The sequence below is a fragment of the Etheostoma spectabile genome, unplaced genomic scaffold, assembly GCF_008692095.1.
Source record: "Etheostoma spectabile isolate EspeVRDwgs_2016 unplaced genomic scaffold, UIUC_Espe_1.0 scaffold00002115, whole genome shotgun sequence".
NCBI classification, from domain to species: domain Eukaryota; kingdom Metazoa; phylum Chordata; class Actinopteri; order Perciformes; family Percidae; genus Etheostoma; species Etheostoma spectabile.
In genome coordinates this window covers 19,918-29,632 of record NW_022602854.1, presented here as the reverse complement: position 1 = coordinate 29,632, position 9,715 = coordinate 19,918, and the positions used below count along the sequence as shown (strand labels likewise).

At 41.4% G+C, this 9,715-nt stretch overlaps 1 non-coding gene across 1 annotated transcript; it reads right to left on the bottom strand.

The window, feature by feature from the left end:
- Positions 1 to 780: 780 nt before the first annotated feature.
- On the bottom strand, positions 781 to 862 carry trnal-aag (transfer RNA leucine (anticodon AAG)). Its single transcript has one exon. It is a non-coding gene; the product is annotated as a tRNA-Leu (tRNA).
- Positions 863 to 9,715: the final 8,853 nt, after the last annotated feature.

The following is a 9,715-nucleotide window of genomic DNA, read 5'->3' as shown; positions in this document are numbered from 1 at the left end:
GATTATAACAAAATGTAACAGAACATCTTATATTATGAAACAGAAGTATTGCAAAACATCTTAATGTAACAAACAACAAACAACAAACTATATACTTATGACAACAAACTTAATGCATGACCAACATGTCTTCATTTATGCTGAAATAATGCTTTTACCTTTTGACTTGAATGTATAATGCAATCACCCACAATGTTTAAGCACATATAACAACTAAATAAACAGACACATAGTTAACGGAGATGTGAGTGTTGCGTGGTTATTGTGAATAGATAATGTTTGTGAAGTATGGTATAGTTTTAAACAGAATGACAGATTGATGAATGCAGCAGTAGCATGTAAATCACCGTAGTTTTAGATGTTAAAATGTCTGCACAAGAAAGCTACGAGATTACTGTGGGGAAATGGAGAATGGCTAGGTTAACTGATGATTTTAAACATTGTGAAAATTAAAGAAACATATGAACACGTTAAACATATGCGGATATATAACAAATCCCTGCAGTCTCAGTCTTTGGATGGTATAGGTAGCGTACCGTGACGGCCGACACGCGCCCCGTCAATTTTGGCAATGAATGAGTATTTCACATTAAACACCTACGATTGGGTGGTCATTATAGCCAGGGCAGAGTACAGATTTTAACAGCAGAGTCAGCAAGGAGTCTACCAAGTTTCCTCTAATGACTTTTGGTATTTTACCAAGCTATGTTATAAGGAATGCCCTCATCTGAACTACAAGTCATCACATTGGTTACCTTCCAGCAATGTAGTATTTGCAGATGGCAGTGGTGGGATTTGAACCCACGCCTCCAGAGAGACTGGAGCCTTAATCCAGCGCCTTAGACCACTCGGCCACACTACCTGCATGCAACTACTAACAGCATTGTGAGATGCACAGGGACCGTAACTAACAGTATGCTTGTTAATGTTATTGGAAATAAACTTTTGCAAGACAAAAGCCAATACTTTATTAAAAAATGCCAGTAAAAAATGTTATTACTCTTTGTCATTTTTCTCTGGCATCGTTGATTATTAGAATATTGTAACCAGCATTAAGTGAATAGGTTTAGGTCTGTGTGAATATGGGCTGAACATCTACCTGGGCTGAACTTGCGAACAACTTCTTTTGCATATTCACTGTAAAGAGCCATTACTCCTCCAACTGCCAACTATTGTTCTAGAGACAATAGGATATACAGTTTTAGATTGCAAGGTAACTGTCAAAGAAGAAAGACTACACGGAAATACCTCAAGTGATCAAAACAGTTTGTCAAAATTCGCAGCATATAAAACTACTCTTTAAAATATGTTCATGTACCATTCAAAAACAAAAGTACAATCATAAAACATATACTACTTAGATACTGCAGCCGTCCTGATCACAGCCACGGGGGGGGGGGGGTCTGCATGGGCTTTCTTACCAGCAAGTTTCTGGAGGTTCAAATGGCATCTTTAGATGGCAGCCAGGGTGAAACACTGATTTGCAAAGTGTATAGCTGTAAATCTGCTTCCTAAAAACAATAACATCCGGCACTCCTCTCCCTATTTCCTCTTTTCATCACTCTTTTTTTCCTTACCTCTATTAGCAAGTACAGTTCGGCAAAAATTAATCTTTGCGGCCATTGGTATGCAGGTCACTTGATGTAATACAAGCAAATACATAAGGCCCCCCCCAACAGTTTTGTGATACGTGGCGTGCAACTGTATGTCAATGATCAAGCTTGTTGCTGTGACCAAGAAACCACCAAAAAAATGACTGATACATCATCAGTTCCAAAATTTTCTTGGATGCCAAATATTTGAATTCAAAGTCAGAATCCAATTGACATGCAAGAACAAGACAACGCACGTCGAGCTTCTATCATCAGTCAGCCATTGCACCCACACTGCTGCTGTATGTGGACTGTGGCTTCTGCGTCAGTGAGGGGCCCAGCAAGCTGCAGACAAAGTTTGGGGAGTGGCCAGACCAAAGGAGGCCACCATCAGCCTCATTGAGCGGTGGCTGCAGGAGCTAGGAGTGGCAAACGGAAGGGACCTCATGGGGTTGCCACTGCAGGACCAGGTGCGCATGGAGCAATCTGGCGTGTGCAGCAACGCCATATCAAGTGCAGGACCTGCCTGGCTGGTAGCAGCTTTCTGCTTGTTTCTTTGAGCTAACAGTATTAGCTTTAGCCTGGCTGGTAGCAGCTTTCTGCTTGTTTCTTTGGGCTAACTATATTAGCTTTAGACCAGCTGGTAGCAGCTATTAAATCAGCTATTTATTTGAGAAGTGGGAGAACTTGCAAAATAGCAGGGTGTTCAAATACTTATTTTCCTCACTGTACAAGGAAAAATGTCTTTTTAACAGGCAGAAACCTCAGACTAAAACTGGCTCATGGAGGGCAGTCATCTGACACAACCAGTTGGGGGAGAGGGTGAGAGAGAGAGAGAGAGAGAGAGAGAGAGAGAGAGAATGGATTGAAAAGATGACCGGTGGTAATTATGGCAGCAGTAAAGGTAGAAAGAACTATTACTAATAATAGTAGCAGTAATAGTGCAGGGCGTCTAGCAGGACCATGGCAGCAGCTGCATTCACTACTCAGGTGCCACCACAATCCAAGGAAATCTGACAAGGGAGAAAGCACAAGGGCTTCTGGAAAGAAGCAACATTAGATACATGCATGCTTTTTTCAAGTATAATCAACAACAAGAACTATCATATATATGATAGGGTACAAACATTCTTGCAGGGGGCACCCAGATTTGAACTGGGGACCTCTTGATCTGCAGTCAAATGCTCTACCACTGAGCTACAGTGATCCCTCGCCACTTCGCGGTTCACTTATCGCGGATTCGCTATTTCGCGGATTTTCATAATGCATTTTTTTTTTTTTTTGGTGCATTGTGCTCTGCATTCTGATTCGCTAAAAACTCACTCCCGCTTCTTGTATCAAAACATGCTACGAATTGTGCTATCATTTTGTCGTCTCGTGCAGTTATGTGTACGTACATAAAACAGCTTGGCAAATTTACATTAAATTGGCCAAATTATCTTGTAATTTCGAACATCTCCTAAACCCATAATGTCGACGAAACGGCCTGGACCGACAAAAGCACCTGCGGATGGGCCCAAACGGCGGAAGATGCTACCTATCTCAGATAAAGTTAAACTTCTGGACATGCTAAGGGAAGGTAAAAGCTATGCAGCCGTTGCTCGCCATTACGGAATCAATGAATCTTCCGTTCGTTACATAAAGAAGGAGGAAAAAAACATAAGGACGACAGCAGCAGTCAATTTTAATACGAATGCAAAAAGGGTTGTAACTGTTCGCAACAAGACCATGGTACGGATGGAGACGGCATTAGCTCTGTGGATTAATGACTGCAGGAAAAAAAACATAACCCTGGATACAAACGTCAGAAGAAGAGAACACTGCAGAGCGCAGTCAGGATGCAGCGGCCCAGTCTGAAGAGCAGTGAAACGGCCTACACGTGAGTCACTGTATTTGTATACATGTAATAGTTGCTAATTGTAAAAAAAAAAAAAGTTTTCTATTTCGCGGATTTCACTTATCGCGGGTCATTTTCGGAACGTAACCCCCGCGATAAACGAGGGATTACTGTATACCCCCACACACTTTATGTGGAATAAGACTATGGTGCATCAAAACAATGGCTGGGCCTCCACCATGTGGTTACCTTTGTTGGTAGGTGGAGTCTGACGGGCCTGTTGGGTTTAGAAAAAATAGTAGTTTGTAGCAGTTCTTTGTAGTAGTTCATGGCATAGCAGGGCACTGTGCGGCATTACAAGGCACAGCAGGACGTAGCAGGGCACCACAGAGTGTAGCAGATGAACATGGCATCGCAAAACGTGTAGCGGGACCATGGCGACAGCTGCTACCCTGATTTCGGAGCCTCTCTGATCCAAGGGAACATGCTGGGGAAAAAAGAACATGAGGACTCCGGGGAGTGACTCCCCAGAGCTATGTTAGTAACACGCATTTCTGGGAATATTCAATTCTATGCCCTTACTATAAACTTTATGATTCAACAAGGTGCTGAAAGCATTCTTTAGAAATGTTGGCCCATATTGATAGGATAGCATCTTGCAGTTAATGGAGATTTTTGGGATGCACATCCAGGGCACGAAGCTCCCGTTCCACCACATCCCAAAGATGCTCTATTGGGCTGAGATCTGGTGACTGTGGGGGCCATTTTAGTACAGTTAAGTCAGGGGTTGGCAACCTGCGGTTCCGGAGCCGCATGCGGCTCTTTGATCCCTCTGATGCGGCTCAGCTTTTAAAAAATACTTAATGAATATTTAATTAAAATGTATTTTATTTTAGTTTGTACAGCAAATTAAAGACATCATTTCAGCTGTGGCCTGTGCCTCCTCAACTGCCTGTGATGAATCTAAAGACTAAGGTGATATTGAACAAATTGCGCTGTTCTGCCAGTATGTAAACTCAACTGGGCCACAAGTAAAAATGATCCAGTTGATACCACTTAAAGGCCAAACATGGGGGGGGGGGGGGGGTCTGTGAGTCTTGAATTGTTTAAGAGCAAGAGGAATAATCCCCCCGGTGTCAGTGGTACAGACGGAGCACCGAGTATGACAGGCGCGCACAACGGCTTTGTGGCTTTGCTGCAGAAGTTGCTGGACAGGAAGTTGCTGACTTTTCACTGCATCCTGCACCAAGAAGACCTGTGTGCTCAAACATTTCCTCCGGAATGCACAGAAGTCATGAATGTTGTCATTCAGATTCTGAGCAAATTAATGGCGAAAGGTTTAATTCCCCGTCAGTTCCGTTCGTTACTGGACGAGCCGGGAACAACCAGAGTGGCTGGGTCTCGTAGACATGACAGCACACCTGAACACCTGAACACAGCTCTTCAGGGTAAAGGATGCGCTGCCCTGTGTGTCCTTTACCCTGAGGACCTTTTTGCCATTTTAGCCAAGTTGACAGTGCTAGCCCTATTTTACCAAACCGTTAACCCAACGTTTTTTGTTTTTTTTCGGAGTTAAAAATGATTTGTTGCATGCAGAAATGTTATTTCATTTTCTCTGCAGTCGTTCATTGATTTCATAAATGTAACACAGTTTAGTTTGTTTATACATAGCACAAATGTGTTATATACAGTGTTATTTCATTTTAAAATTTAAAAGGGTTTTGTGGCTCCCAGTGTTTTCTTTACTGTGTGAAACTGGTCCAAATGGCTCTTTGAGTGGTAAAGGTTGCCGACCCCTGCACTAGACCATATGGGACTGACTAGATATTAATAACAGGGATTTCATGAATCAATTCATAGTCTGGCTGGAAACAGGCCTTCTCCTGAACATGAAAAAAGAAGCTTCTTGTCAACAGGTTGATTTCTGTTAATAACAAACACAACTATAGTCAGTAGAAAAAGAAAATATATATATGAAAAGCCGTCTTGGTTCATCTTTCCACTGTTCCTACAATCACCGATCTGGTCTGGTTGGAAACTAAAGGATCTAAACTAAAAGGATGTTCCTCTTTAACTAACAGGTCTATCTCTGCAGGGATCCATCCCATAATGTTGTCACACACTTAGAATAATGATCTGAGTCTGTCAGCAACAACAACACAACCTTTAGTGGACCCTGACTTTACCTTTAAATTAGGAGTTTAAACAGAGACACAACAGGAAGAATAAATCCATCAAATCAAGTCCCCAATAATCAGCATGTGGCCTTGTTTTATTTCAGGTAGTCAGCATGGAGCTGTTCCAGATTCCCAGACATTTAAAACGAGTCAATCATTGGCGTTATTCTACGAGTCAGATGAATAAATCAGCTGTTTGCTATTTGAGCTGCTCGGTTTCCTGCTGGTCCGTCATTCTTTAGTGTCCTCTGGAAACAGTTTGCTGTCCTTTATGTTTCTTTTGGATGACATCATCAGTGTCTTTGCTTTAGTCTGAAGAAACTCCAACAGATTTAAAACCACATGCAGTCACAGAAAATACAAACAGGGAATAGAAAATATCAGACAAAGAATATGAAATGAAAAGTCCCCAAAGTAGGAAAATATAATGTTAATCTACCAAACAGCAATAACTGGAGAGCATCCAATTAAACATGGCCGACTTCCAGTATGTCGGTAATGAAGAGAGGAATGTTTGGACATATTACAGATTCGTTTTATTTTTATTAAACCTTTATTTAACCAGGAACAATCCCATTGAGCTACAGTAACTCTTCTTCCAGGGAGTCCTGCCAAGACAGGCGGCAATAAGTTTCATAATACATAAAAGACAAGAGAATGGTTCCATACTACACCACAAATCTCTATAGATACTACAACACAAACAAGACATTACACTTAAGCTAATCCATACATGCAACTTAAAAGCAAGCTCCACTGGGATTTGAACTCATAACCCTGGATTCAGAGTCCAGAGTGCTAACCATTACACCATGGAACCTGCAAAAATTTTGCAAGGGTTTGCTTGTCAATTTCTTTCATAATATTCACATGTGTGATATTAAAGGCACACAACAATCACAATGAAGATGAAAAAGCAACAATTATTGGCCAACTTAAGTCATTTAGTTAGCTAAGCGTTCAGAGGATGTGGGAAAAAGCGAGTCAAGAACAGGTTTTGAAGGACTTGCCACAGACAGGGAATCCAGCAGTAGATATGTCTACTGTGTACAAACACATGGTAACTTTACATCTGTTTACAATAAAAATGCTCACAAAACACTGTACTTGCATTTGCGTTTCTTGCGCACATTCATGTTCTCTTAAATGTAAAGAACATGGCAAACTGTTATGGATCCATCAAAGATGCTTATAAGTCCTACCTCAGAGCTCTACTCGGCATGTCTGACCACAACTCTGTTCATTTGGTTCCGTCTAACAAACCGGCCCTGAAGAGAAACAAGCCGAAACAAAAGTTAGTTCCGGTTTGGTCAGATGAATCAATCCAGTGTCTACATGAATGCTACTGCTGCACTGACTGGGATCTATTCAAAAACAAATGTAAGGACATTGATGAGCTCAAAGAGACTGTTTCTGCATACATCCCCTTCTGTGAGGACTTAGTCATCCCTCGTAAATCTATCTCCATATGTCCAAATAATATACCATGGGTCTACAAATCTGTCAAAAGCATAATTAGTCAACGAAATATTAGCTTCAACCAAGGTTACATGACTGTCAGTTTTTATTAACGTTGCCCCAACGCTTAAAAACAAGAACAGGCTGCAATGTATAGTTAAGGTGCGTGGCGAGAATTCTCACAACCCTCTGACTGACTTAAACTCTGTATATGAGACAAGGTCCCTCAAGAAGGCCCAATAAGTCCTGGCCGACCCTAGTCACCCCCTGAACAGCTGCTTCATCTTGTTGCCGTCTGGACAAGGACAAACAGACACAAAAACTCTTTTGTCCCTGCTGCTATAGGCTTTTTTAATAAGTCAATGTGAGGTATGGACTTCCGTGTAGTACGTATTTATTTTATTTCTAGATGTATGGCTGTGTTCTTGTATAACCTGTGTGTTATTAATGTTACATGGTGCTGCACAACAAATTGCCCCCCGGGGATAATAAAGACTTCTTGAACCTTGAAGGGCAACTGGACTTGGTGAAAGGTCCTCCGCAGAAGTTTTGTCTCTCATCCAAGAGACTACTTTAGTTGGTTTTTTTACACAGAAAGGGTTGGACACAGTGCCCACTCCCCCACCCATATCTGACAATTGAAAGCTGTGGGGAAAGTGGGGTTCCAAGGCTAATAGACCATTCAACAAGCAATTCTGATGCGCTATACTGACCTATTCAGGATGAGCACTGTAAACTCTGACTGCAGCAACACAAGTTCAAATTTCAGTGATACCTACTTTTTATGGTGATTACGAGACTCAATGCAAAGTGTGTATCCCCCATGTAACTCAAAGCCTATCACTTCCAGTCAATACTGTCAAATGTGGAGCTTCTTCAAGCTTCAACCAGGTGACTCCTCAACATGCCTCCACCAATGTACTGTTTTCAGTTTAAATGGCGAAGGACATTAAACCTGTAAGCTCACTTTAAACTAAATGTGGAAAGTTGAAAGGTTGATTTTTTTCACCTATACTGTGGCTTAAAACACATTCCACCGAGATTTGCACTCAGATCGCTGGATTCAGAGTCCAAAGTGCTAACCATTACACCATGGAACCTCTAAAAGGGTTGCAAGTGTTTGCTTGACAGTTTCTTTCATAATATCCACATAAAATTGATATGATATGATATTGAAGGCACAGGTGACAATAATCACAACGAAGATGAAAAAGCAACAATTATTGGCCAACTTAAGTCATTTAGTTAGCTAAGCATTCAGAGGATGTGGGAAAAGGCAAGTCAAGAAGAAGTTTTCCAAAAGTAGAATGGGAGCCAGAGTGTTCCTCTCCTGTGGAACCAGGTTCCAGTTTGGGTTCAGGAGGCAGACACCATCTCCACATGTAAGAGTAGGCTTAAGACTTTCCTCTTTGATAAATCCTATAGGTAGGGCTGGCTTGGGTGAGTCCTGAACCATCCCTTAGTTGTGCTGCTATAGGCCTAGACTACCGGTGGACTTCCCATGATGCACTAGGTACCTCTCTCCTCCTCCTTCTCTCCATCTGTATGCAACCTCATATGCCTTTGAGATACAAGAACTTCTTCACTTGCGTAAATGGCCTATTTGTGCAAACAAAAGGTGGATACAGGTGATCTTGAGTGTAGGGTTTGGTGATTTTATTACCCCTAAAGTGTCTGCAGGTGCTTAGCATTATTAGCACCACACTCAAACCATCTGAGATAACTGGCCTGTTTTTTAAGTGTTTGAAAAAGAAAGATTTCCGGAAACAAACCAGGCGAAATCAAGCAAAATTGGGCCAGCTATGGATGGGCTACCTGGTTGTGTATGGTTTGTGGAGGTGGATTGGAGTTTCTAACCACAAAAGGACTCGAACCCTCAATCTTCTGATCCAAAGTCAGACGCCTTGTCCATTAGGCCACATGGTTACAAAAAAAAAAAGGAATATTTCCAAATCTGAATTGTCACGGTTTATCTGAAATTCAGGAGCGAGGTAACATTTGTAAGAAAGGCAGACTAATTAGGTGGCCAGTTAGCTTTTGTTGAAGGAAATAGATTGAATGCTAGGCACATCAGTTACCTGTGACTCATATTTGCACTTACTGAGCAGACAACCTTACAACTGTATGTTTTTGGCCTTGCTACAAAAGACGTGGAAAGCAGAGCTATAGAGATTGAGACTTGTTTTGCGCTAATGGCAAATTTGTGCATAAAAAAGGTGGATACAGATGCTCTTGGGCGTAGGGTTTGGCGATTTTAGTACCCCTAAAGTGTCTGGCGGTGCTTAGCATTTTTAGCACCACACTCAAACAATCTGAGCTAACCGGCCTGCTTTTTAACTGTTTAAAAAGAACAGATGTCCAGAAACAATTAAGGCCAAATTGAGCAAAATTGGCCAAGTTCTGGATGAGCTGGATGAGTTGTACACTTTGGCAATTCTGAACACTTTCAGACACTGTTGTATCATGTAACATGCACAAGTCTTTAACCCTTGTGTTGTCCTCGGGTCAAATTTGACCCGTTTTTTATTTTTAATATCAGGAACTTGGCTTTCTTTCAACAATATTGCCTTAAAATAACATGGATGAATGTTATTCAGGTAAAAATGTATGATTACTTTCAGTGAATTGAATTTTGATTTTATTGAATTGTA